The following is an 11868-nucleotide window of genomic DNA, read 5'->3' on the forward strand; positions in this document are numbered from 1 at the left end:
TAATGCGTTCACTATGCTGTTTGTAGTAGCTTACCCGCATTCCTATTTTCCTATTCATTATTAAACCTACTCCTGCATTCCCCCTATTTGATTTTGTGTTTATAACCCTGTAGTCACCTGACCAGACATCTTGTTCCTCCTGCCACCGAACTTCACTAATTCCCACTATATCTAACTTTAACCTATCCATTTCCCTTTTTAAATTTTCTAACCTACCTGCCCGATTAAGGGATCTGACATTCCACGCTCCGATCCGTAGAACGCCAGTTTTCTTTCTCCTGATAACGACATCCTCCTGAGTAGTCCCCGCCCCCGGAGATCCGAATGGGGGACTATTTTACCTCCGGAATATTTTACCCAGGAGGATGCCATCATCATTTAATCATACAGTACAGCTGCATGTCCTCGGGAAAAATTACGGCTGTAGTTTCCCCTTGCTTTCAGCCGTTCGCAGTACCAGCACAGCAAGGCCGTTTTGGTTAAAGTTGCAAGGCCAGATCAGTCAATCATCCAGAATGTTGCCCCTGCAACTACTGAAAAGGCTGCTGCCCCTCTTCAGGAACCACACGTTTGTCTGGCCTCTCAACAGATACCCCTCCGTTGTGGTTGCACCTACGGTACGGCCATCTGTATCGCTGAGGCACGCAAGCCTCCCCACCAACGGCAAGGTCCATGGTTCGTGGGGGGAGACGTTAGAATTAAGAAGTAAGAAACACGAATTTTTTGTTTTCTCCAAAGAAATTCCTGCCCCAAGACACAGGCCTCCAAAGACAACACTGCGAACACCATTTTGAAGATGGAAAACTCGAAATATTTTTTGAAATGCTGCATCTCTGTAACAATTCTAGATATTTTGATACAGTTATTCTTATTTGAAAGATCATCCAGCGAGTTCTGTGTTTTTGTGAGCAATCTGCCAGCTGACACAGTTGCAGTGTGTTTTGTGAAAAGGACTTTGAAATGTCTTCTGACTGGGGCCACAGGAGAGTGAAGTGTGCTGACTGTCTGCATATCCATAGAAGAGTGATATATAAGATAAACAAAACAGACTTTGTTCAGGTTGGGAAGAAATGTTTTCATTTAAAGACTGTTTCAAAGTCAAGGTGTTTCCAGTGACAACTTTTTGTGTTCTAAATGTTTTGACAGAACAACAACGAGTATCTGAACAAGGTGCAGTCTCCCACAGTACAGATGATGCAAATTTTGCATCAATAGAGGAAGAATTAAATATCCTGAATCAGTCAGCTACAGAGGTAGAGGTTAACTCTGCTAAGAAACCGTGTTCAGTGAAGTCGAGTCATAAGCTCTATGCATCAAGAAAGTGCAGAGAAATTACTAAAGCTATGGATGAATACACTACAGTAAAACTGACCACACTCTTCAAAGTAGAAATTCCATCTTCAGAAGAAAATGAACGAAAGTACTCCTGCACCTCTTGCCACATATTTTTCATAAATATCAATTCAGCTGCTGAATTTTTTAGCACCATACAGTGAAAACGTGCAAGTTGTAACTATTACTCCACAGACATTTTCAAAGAAAACAATTTTGAACCACCTTTCATCAGTATAAAAGTACATGGCAGACCAATCAAGAAATGTATTCTGTAAAATGAGTCTTTGGAAGACCAGATCACTATTATGGTCATGCTGTAGAAGCAGCTCAAGTTCAAATAGTGCAGTATTTTACCTGTAGGATAAATGGGACTGTTCTTGCCCGAGTGCCGACAAAAAAGTCACTAACTGTGACAGCTGAAGGTCAAAAAGTTGTAAAAGTGAAGTGTACATGACTCACAGTATTAAAGAAAGTTTTGCAATTTATAAGACAACTGTACAACTTGACATATTGGAAGACCAAAATTTTATGCACCACAACCTAAGTGGGTAGTTCCACACCCACCTAGAGATGCCTGTTTATGTGTGTACTGCACAAATTTTGAACTTTGTGTGGTAACTTTGAAGAACTTACTGGATCACGTGACATGACATGTTGGTTGGGCATGTGAAGTCATTAGTAATCTGTGACATAACATGAAAGATTTGTTTGTTTCAATAATGTGGCAAGACTGGCCTGGAAAGAGAGGACTGTCTTTGCAGACACTTTGCCTAGAAGACATAGCAGATAACCCTGCAGAAATTACATATGCGACATGGGAGGAAAATAAACTAAATAAAAAAAAATTGTTGCCTTTGACAGTTTCATTGATGAACTTGGATAATGGTCAGTGAAAGCAGTAACACACCAGCATCTGAAGAAATTGCAACAACTCATTACAGAAGTGAAAAGGCATGTACAGGCTGAAGAATATATTTAGTGCTTCACTGTAATTTTGCTGAGAACTGGTCTGTAAATCTCCCACAAGAAGTACAAGGGTATCAATGGAGTAATGACCAGGTTTAAATTTTTACAGGAGTGACATATTTTGAAAACATACCACAAGTGCTGCAGTCATAAGTGATGGCACAGGACATGACTCAGCACATGCTATGCTAACAAGGCACAAAATTCTTCAACTGCAAACAGGGGCAAAGAAGATCATTATTTCTGATGATGCTACTAGTCATTTTAAAAATTGCTAGATAATATTCAAATTCACAACCTGAGAAGGGGGAGGTCTGTGGCATGAAACTGGTGGACTGCAGAGATTATAGACACCGGTTAAGAGTTAAATGAAATTGTAGTGAACTTCATGCTGCCACACAGAGCAGCTGCTGGATATAGGTTTCCAGTCAAAGGACAGCAACAACGGCATCAGTGCTCACTTCCTGTTCACAATGTTTCCCATTGGTTCAACAGGAAGGCATCACTCTATATCAAAGGAAGATATTGAAACAGTGGAACACATTTTCAGTTCATTGACTGGCTAATTTCAGTACAAAACAGAATGCACAGAAGTTGTACAAATTGAAACCTTTAAGTCCTTGGACCTTTCACATACCAAATGGAGTTTTAACAACCCCATGCAGGAAGAAAACAGGCAAAATATGGACAGAGAAAAGGAAAGAGGAACAAAGCCAAAGAATGAAGTTATTTTTGGAAGATGAAAAGAAGAAGGAAACAAGAAAAAATCTGAGTCTTTCCCAACGTAACTGCTGCTTCACTGGTTCACGCCTGATAATGTTGTGAGAGACGCACAATATTTCAGCGAGAGAGCTGCTCGTCACCTTCAGGTGCTTACTGACGTGTTGCTGCAGTGGCTCGTCTATACATGTGCTGGCTCGCCAGAAAAGCACAGGTGCCAAGGGTGGGGCTATAACATCACCATAGATGAATCATAGAGCACGGGGACGTCCAGTGCCCCTTGCCAGAGAAAAGGACCACTTGGCCCTGCACCCACGCAGGCAGAGCGTTGGCACCCTGTCTAAGTGGGTGGATTCAGATTCCCCAGCTGCGTAGACTGATTCGTGCCTTAGTGGCGCCACTGCTGGTTTCCATGCATTGCTGAGTTAACTCCCGTGTCTCTTGTCGTTGCTCAAAAGTATTTCGACTGCTTTAATGATGGAGTTCAAGTACATGGTGGCAGACGGTAGGATCTTTGTATCTTCGTAGTTCACACGATGTCCCGTGTCAGTGTCCAGCAATAGCAGACTTTTCTGGCTGATCCAATGTTCAGCGCATTTATCTTTAACAGTACAACACGTCTGGCCAATACATGATTTCCTTCACTGGCAGGAGATTTTATGTATCCCTGGTCCCCTTAAACCTAGGTTGTTTTCAACGGAACCCAACATCATTTGCACTCGCTCTGGGAGGGGGGGGGGGGGGGAGGGGCGGGCGGAAGACACATTTTGTTTGATGTCTTTTAAACAGCCTGCCGATCTTAATGGACACGCCACCGACATGGGGCAGAAAAACCATTCTCGTGGAGTTCTCCGTTTCTTCTGGCTTGAGGTTTAGTGCAAGCACGCTGAAATGCATTACGAAACTGCAAAAGCAAGACTTAAACGTTAAAACATAGAACCAGCACAATATAATATGACATTGTAGAAGGTTATGGGGACCATTCTTCTTTCGGCAGCGAGATTGTTACATAGCTGGTCATTTCGGAACCATTCAAAATGCTTGAAAAAATGAGTCTCTTACTCATCTTCCTAAACTAAAACTATGTTATAAGGCTAGGTTTTGATTTTTATCAGCCTGTTATGTGATAATGTGGTAATAAAACAGGTTTTATGTATGGCAAAAATATAAATTGTTTATAAAACCCATTCAACCTAAAGGTGGAAGCTCTCATTATCAGGGAATGTAGAACCATATGGTACTAATGGAGGGTGGAGGGGGAAACAGATTCGCATTCTTTGGGGGGGGGGGGGGGGGAGTCCATAGCTCATAAAGTTCAGAGCACTATAGTAAAAGAACTTTGACAGATAAATGCAAATGGAGAATTTCTTTGTAATCATAAAACAATTATCTTTCAAATAAAAAACCAACAAATTATCTAGAACTGTTCCCTCAGCATTTCAATTTTTTTCCCCTCCAAAATCCACATCTTCAGAATGGTATGCGTAATGTCACCGTTGAAGGTCTGTATCTCAGAGCAGAATTTTTTTTGGAGAAAACAAAAAAAAATTCATGTTCCTTACTTAGTCCTTCATTTTAACATACGCTAAATTCAATAACATCCAAGACTATGAAGGTAAGATTTTTTCCTAGCCTGCCTGAATTGATATGGACTATTCTCATTAGAAAATTGGGAAATGTTGAGTTGGAGTCTGTAACAGATGGAATCATGTCATTTATGATCAGTCAACGAATTGTGCATTTTTAAAAATAAAGAGACATCATCGTGAATCATGCCACTTTAAAAAAACACACACACACACACACACACACAAGCGCTCACGCGACACACCACTTCCTCCCCCATTCAACTTAAAGACTGATATAAGCAAGGTGTATGTCTACCATGAAGGTACGAAGAGTCCAAATGATGTGTGCTCATCTACGGACGATAATGGGAAATATATATCACAAGAATACACAAAACTGCATCTATACTCTGATAACTGCTCAACTCAGAATAAGAAATACACACACAGAAGGTTACTCTTGTACCAAATTCTGGGAGATTAAACAAACTTTACCATTACTTTCCAGTGACAGGGCACTTTCACACTGCAGTAGGATTTCTGAATTACAAAGAAAAGCAGGACAGGTGGTTTACTATACAGAACATGTTTCTTAATACATCAAACCAAGTACATTTTTTATTAGAGAGGGTGCTACTACTGAAATACTAGATCTGAAAGTCATTCCCTCACTTGTACAGGAAGAGAAGAATTTCTGGAGAAACTGCAAGAAAAGGGTCTGTGACAGTTTTTATCAGGCCTTTCTCACATTTTGTTTTTGATAACATAAAGAGGGGCTTGACTCATAGTTTCTGCATAGGCCCATAGAGTGTGACCTGGCAAAGATTGCATCAGCTATGAGACATACCACTGTTGACTTTGTGTCTGTTCTGGGATGCCATGACCGATCTTATTTAAACTCTTCTGTCAAGAGAGTTAATTTGGAGTTGGAACAGCTACTTGGGTCGGGTATGTGGTCACATATATTGGTTTGGTTCCTGTTTATTCTCTCAGTAGGTAGGATTGTACCAGACATGGCCTACAGCTCAACAGAAAAGGGAAAACTGGCTGGGCTAACAGCAGGAAATGTAAGGGGGGGGGGGGGGGAGGAGGAGGAGGAGGCACTGCCGTGAGTGATAATATACCAGTGGTCATATGTGTTAGGGCAGCACCTTTTTTAGAATAGGTAGGACAGAACAAAGTCAAGTTCTGAGAGAAGTAAAGGTTGAAAGAAACCTTCAGTTTGAGAAAGAAATCAAACAGCATAATCCTGGCACATTGGATCAGCGAACACAGCTGTTGGCTAAAAATTTACAGCACTCGGCAGAAATTTTATTTCCACCCTATTTCATCTCGGTAAATGTGAAATGCCAACTATCTTTAGTGCATCAAAATATTCGAGGACTTAGAAGTAAAATTAATGGACTACTTATGTGCCTTGATGAATTAGTCACATCAAACACAGTTGACATAACCTGCCTCTCTGAACATCATGTGACCACTGGTATAGATACCTTAAACCTTACAGAATTTAAGCTAGGTTTATTTCTGTAGACAAAATATGGAGAAAGGAGGAGTTGCCACATTTCTTAAAAACAGTTTTAAATTTAAGAATATTGACATTAATACATTTTGCTTAGAGCAGCAATTAGAAGCATGTGCAACAGAGATAGAATTTCATAATAGGTCCTTCATAATAGTAGCCATATACAGAGCACCTTCAGGAAATTTCAACCCGTTTATGAACGGTCTTTAATATTTATTATCTCATCTAAAATTAAGAAACGAAGAACTAGACTAGTGGTTGCTGGTGATTTTAATATAGATGTCCTGAAAAACAATGTCAGTGAACAGTTACTGAAATCAGTTACATTGTCATTCAATTTAATTTCTACTGTAAATTTCCCAACTAGGGTGTAATGTTCTAAGACTGCCATTGACAATATCTTTATAGACAAACAATTCTAGGCAACTAAGCCACATTACAAAACCAGTGGCAAATGGGCTATCTGATCATGACATGCAACACACATCAGATTTTGAAAATTGCCAGGGTAAAACAGTCAGAAACTGAGAAATTTAGGAACTTGCTCAAAGAAATTAATTGGATGATGATTACAGCATCCAAGACACAAATGGAAAATACAAAACATTCATTAATAAAGTTAGCACCTTATTTAAAAATTGTTTTCCCCTGAAGGTAACTCAAATTAAGCAGAAGTCTAATAAGAAACCATGGATCACACAAGGGATAATGATATCTTGTGAGACAAAAAGGAAACTATCCGATATGTAGGGACACCTTTAACACTAGCAGTATATCTCGTTACAAAAATTACTGCAAAATATTGAAGGAGGTAATCCAGGAATCAAAACACCTGCACTATGAGAAGAAAATAAATACATCCAGGAATAAAATAAAAACAATATGGGACGTAGTTAAGTCAGGGATAGATAGGACCAGAAATTATGAGGAACAAATAGCTCTAAAAGTAAATGAAGCCCTGGTAACACAAACATGTGTTGCAAACCATTTAAACATGTATTTTGTCTCTCTTACTGATGGCACAGGTGTTGTCAGGTTCAGAAAATAATGCAATGGAATACCTGAGACCAGTGCGCTCAAGCGATCTCAGCAAAATGTAATTGACACTTACTTCACGCAAAGAAGTAGAATCCGTCATAAAGTCCTTGGAATCAAAGCATTCTAGTGGTTTGATAACATATCAACAAAGTTAATAAAAGAGTGTTCATTTGAGCTTAGTCATATCGTAAGTTATTTGTGTACTCAATCACTTATCACAGGAATATTCGCGGACTGGCCCAAAGATACTGAAGTTATACCTCTCCACAAGAAAGGGAACAAAGAAATGCCACCTAAATACCTATCAATCTCACTTTTGCCAGCTTTTCCAAAAATCTTTGAAAATGTTATGTTCAAGCGTCTACTGGAGCACCTTAGTGAAAATAACATACTGTCAAAGTCAAAGTTTGGGTCTCTCACGGGTTCTGATATTGAGAAGGCTATTTACGCTTACAGTGAAAATGTCCTTAATTCATTAGACAACAAATTAGAGGCACTGGCATATTCTGTGACCTGTCAAAGTAAAGTAAATTAAAATATTATGGCATCACTGGTAGTGCAGCAAAGTGGTTTCAGTCACATCTTACTGGAAGAAACTCCATGTGGTGCTCCCCAATGCTCCAAACTAGGTCCACTACTTTTTTTGTGTATGTTAATGACCGTCATCTGTTACATTACCAGATGCCAAGTTTGTCTTATTTGCAGATGATACAAACATTGTAATAAATAGTAAATCAAATATAAATTTAGAAAGGGCAGCTAATCAAATTTTTACTGACATTAATAAGTGGTTCACAGCCAATTCACTGTCACCAAACTTTGAAGAGACCCATTATATGCAGTTCAGAATTTCCTTCTAGTGTGTGTATAAAATATGACGACATGGAGATAGGAGAACAAATTCAGTTCGGAGTGACACACTAACAAATTGCTAAAGTGCCTAAACAAGTATGTTTGCAATGGGAATTATGTCAGACATGGGAGATATAAATATAAAAAATTGGCCTATTTTACTTTTTTTTTCACTCCATTATGTCATATGATATATTCTGCGGTAACTCCACAAACCCAGAAAATTTTTTAGAGTACAGAAGTGTATAATAAGAGTAATGGGTAGTGTAGGCCTAAATCCAAGAACATCGTGTCAAAAGCAATGCAAAGAATTGGGCACACTAACCACAGCTACTCAGTATATTTATTCCTTAATGAAGTTTGTTGTAAATAATACATCTCTTTTTCCAGCTAACTGCTTAGTTCACAGTATCAATAGTAGGAATAAGAATATATATGAAGGTTTAAAATCTCATACTCTTGCCCAAAAAGGAGTCCAGTAGTCAGCAACGCCTTTTTCAGTAAGTTACCAGCAACCATTAAGAGTTAAATAATTTCAGACAAGGCACAATTTAAACAAATTTAAAGAATTTTTGGTGGCCAACTCCTCCTATTCCATCCATGAATTTCTCAAGTGCAGTAGACCATTTTAATGAAAATTTATCATACTTTAATTTTTAACAATACTTGGTTGTAACAGCCAAGTAACTACCTACTGTTTGAATCATGGATGTATGGAAAGCAGATGCAAGTATTAATCCTGTAAATATTAGAAGTTTAATTTTAATTCATGTACACAATTTTACTGTTTATTGACTGAGGGTCATTAAAATTAATGAAACTAAAGTTTTTCTAATTACATTTTTGTAATGTGTTTATCAGACATGTTCCAAACCTAGGAGGATCCCCTCCTTTGTGGGTCTATGGAATCAATAATTAATCACTGGACTGATTTAGTCAGACATTTCTTCTCGGCCTCCAACATGGTCCACCATGTGTGTAATTAAAAAAATAAAGTAAACAACTTATGCATCTGGAATAATCAACCAAACACAATGAAAAACTGCAACGTTATGTGCCTACCTAACACCTAGCTACTCGACAGCAATTTTGAAGCTGCCTGTAATTAACGGCAGCCAAGACGAATGCATCGACGACAATGATTACTTTTATACAATAACGCACTGGTATTGTGAAACGAAGAACTGCAATTGTTACAACGTATGTAGTCAAGACAACGTTACAGTAATTTGAGTAAAAAGGAGTACACGAGAACTTGATTTTTTTAAGGGCACCAGATTTCATCTTTTAATGATTAATTACACTACCGAAATATAACATAAGAAAGTCAATCTCTTAGCCAACAATAACACAATACCAATAAAGATGCCCACATAGCATTTTAATGGTTTTTCTTAATTTCGCACAAATGTGTGGCAGTTGAATTACACCCTTTAACAATATACGATTCATTTAGATTTGGATTACAGTTTCAGTTAATTCAACCTCCCTGTAACTCTGACGCCCAATTTAGCAAGATTTATAGTTATGGGGAATACCATTTTATGGGTAGAATTCTGCGCACAGATGTGTGTGTAAATCTTACTTGAAGAGAAAACGACATCTTATATAAATTCGACCCTGTTCCAAAAAATTAATCATTACAAAATAATTAGTAGTAAATGCTGTTCGTAAGTCCAAACCCTGTGACAGCCTATCTAAGCACTGACTTCCACCGTTCCCTTCAAAAACCGTTGCGGAACGTAGCACTCCCAACTCACAAATTGCTTGTCACAAAACTGTTTTATTCCTTCACTAAATTTAATTTTCTCTCCCATGGTGATAGTGATAACTTCATCTATGCTATATTTTACAATTACATTATACTATTCCTACAAGGAAGTACGTACCGACGCAGACGAAAATCCGATACAAAATGTCAACAATTTGAAATTTCGAATGTATCTTCACACACTGTCCATACAAAGAGTATGCATCTCTTAGTCTTGTATGTATTGTATTAATATATTCCACAGATCTGTAAAATATATCACCTTCCAGCACAACATTAATATCAGATGTGGCACTTCGAAGTTCAAAAACAGTCCACTCACAGTATTTCACAAACATTCGTTAAACATTTCCCGCGCTTTGAGTATGGACCAAAGATATTTTCTAAGCAATGATTTATGTTGGGTGTAGTTCACCGACGAGCAACAAAAATGAAAATACAGTAAAACTTGATCAAAATGGAACGTGTATCATCCGGAAGTCTGGCTAAACTGTAGAAATATTTCAGTTCAGGTGCATTCAATACACTTTTGCATTCTAATTTTTCGTACAAGCGGAACGTCTCCAATGGCGAAACTGAACGGAAATTTTTAGACTTATTTACTAATTAATTTTATAATGCGGCATATGATTACACAGTACTGCTGTACTAAAGTACACCTTAGTTATTAACATCCGTGCTACTTTTAACACGAAGATTGAACAGCTCTGACCGTGTTGCTCTGCTGAATAATCATTTGGCCCGGCAAGGACAAGCATTCCAGAAAAATACAGCACCTGCCAGTTTCAGCTGACTTGTAGCACTTTAAACGACAATATTATGTCGAACGAAAAGCATGTGCTCCTAACACTTAATGAAAATATTAGAATAGTGAAGACGAGTTAGAAAAACAAGCTCTCTGGGCGCAACGTACTGTTGCGTTTCAAATGCGGTAAAAAACAAAGATAAGATACTTCATGAATGGATGAAGGGAATGCGAAAATATTAGAATAGTGAAGACGAGTTAGAAAAACAAGCTCTCTGGGCGCAACGTACTGTTGCGTTTCAAATGCGGTAAAAAACAAAGATAAGATACTTCATGAATGGATGAAGGGAATGCGAAAGTGAAAATAAAGGCGCAAAGCCTGGAAATGAAGAAATTTACGAGATAGTGTGCAAATCGTTCGTAAGTGCGTGGGCGAAAAACTTACTTTGTCCAGGCACATGGTGGGGAGTGATGATCTGAAAGCCGCTAAAGAGCTTAGGAATAAGGAATTTAAGGCATCCACATGATGGTTGGACTGTTTCAAAGCTAGACACTGTCTCGTGAGAAATGAAGTGTGTGGGGAAGCTAAGGATGTGTAGCAAAGTGTAGCAAAAGAATGGAAAATAATACTGCATAACCTAATTGCGAATTATGAGGCGAAAGACGTGATTAGTGCCGATGAAATGGAACTGTCCTATTGCACACTGCCTTCTAAATCTCTAGCAATTTGAGGTGAAAAGCGCATCGGGGGAAAGATGTCCAAGGAAAGAGGCATTCTGTTGCCGTGTGGAAACATGTTACGTAAACTGAAGAGCCATTCCACAGTTTCAAAACCATAGATGTTTTTAAGTTTACAGTCATGCTTAGAAGCAATTAAAAGGCGCGGATGGTGAATGGTCTTACGGAAGAATGGCTGAGTTCTTTCAATGCCAAAATCAAAAATGAAAATCGCCAAGTTCTCGTTGCCCTAGACAATGCAATCTGCCGACCGAAAATCAAGTTATCAAATGTAAACTGGCTTGGTTCCCTCTAGGTTCAACCAGCCTCGGAAGATCCATGAACAAGGGGTTATTCACACATACAAGTCCCATTATCTTGGTGACTGTTGACGCAGTCTCTTATTCTTCATGATGAAGAAGCTGAAAGTGCTTTTGTTCTTCCATGGTCAGTTTCTGTCCTGGATGCAGTATACTGGTAGGCGTGACAGTAGGAGTGATAAAGCATGAAACTATCACGACATGCTTCAAAAAGTGGAATTTGGAGGCAATTAACAAGATACTTGTGTACTCATTAAAGTTCAAGACAATGCAGCAGCAACTGCTGAATTAATTCAAATGCAGAACAGTTC

General features: G+C 38.6%; 1 protein-coding gene across 1 annotated transcript in view; it reads right to left on the minus strand.

Annotated features, from left to right (window-relative positions):
* The window catches only part of LOC126278298 (N-acetyltransferase eco-like), a 78799-nt gene extending 68110 nt beyond the window's left edge, over window positions 1-10689 (minus strand). The window contains exon 1 of the mRNA XM_049978309.1: window positions 9894-10689. The gene's annotated coding sequence lies outside the window, so the exon portion shown is untranslated. The remainder of the gene's footprint in view (window positions 1-9893) is intronic.
* Between the last annotated feature and the right edge of the window lie 1179 nt (window positions 10690-11868).

Source organism: Schistocerca gregaria, chromosome 6, assembly GCF_023897955.1.
Source record: "Schistocerca gregaria isolate iqSchGreg1 chromosome 6, iqSchGreg1.2, whole genome shotgun sequence".
NCBI classification, from domain to species: Eukaryota; Metazoa; Arthropoda; class Insecta; order Orthoptera; family Acrididae; genus Schistocerca; species Schistocerca gregaria.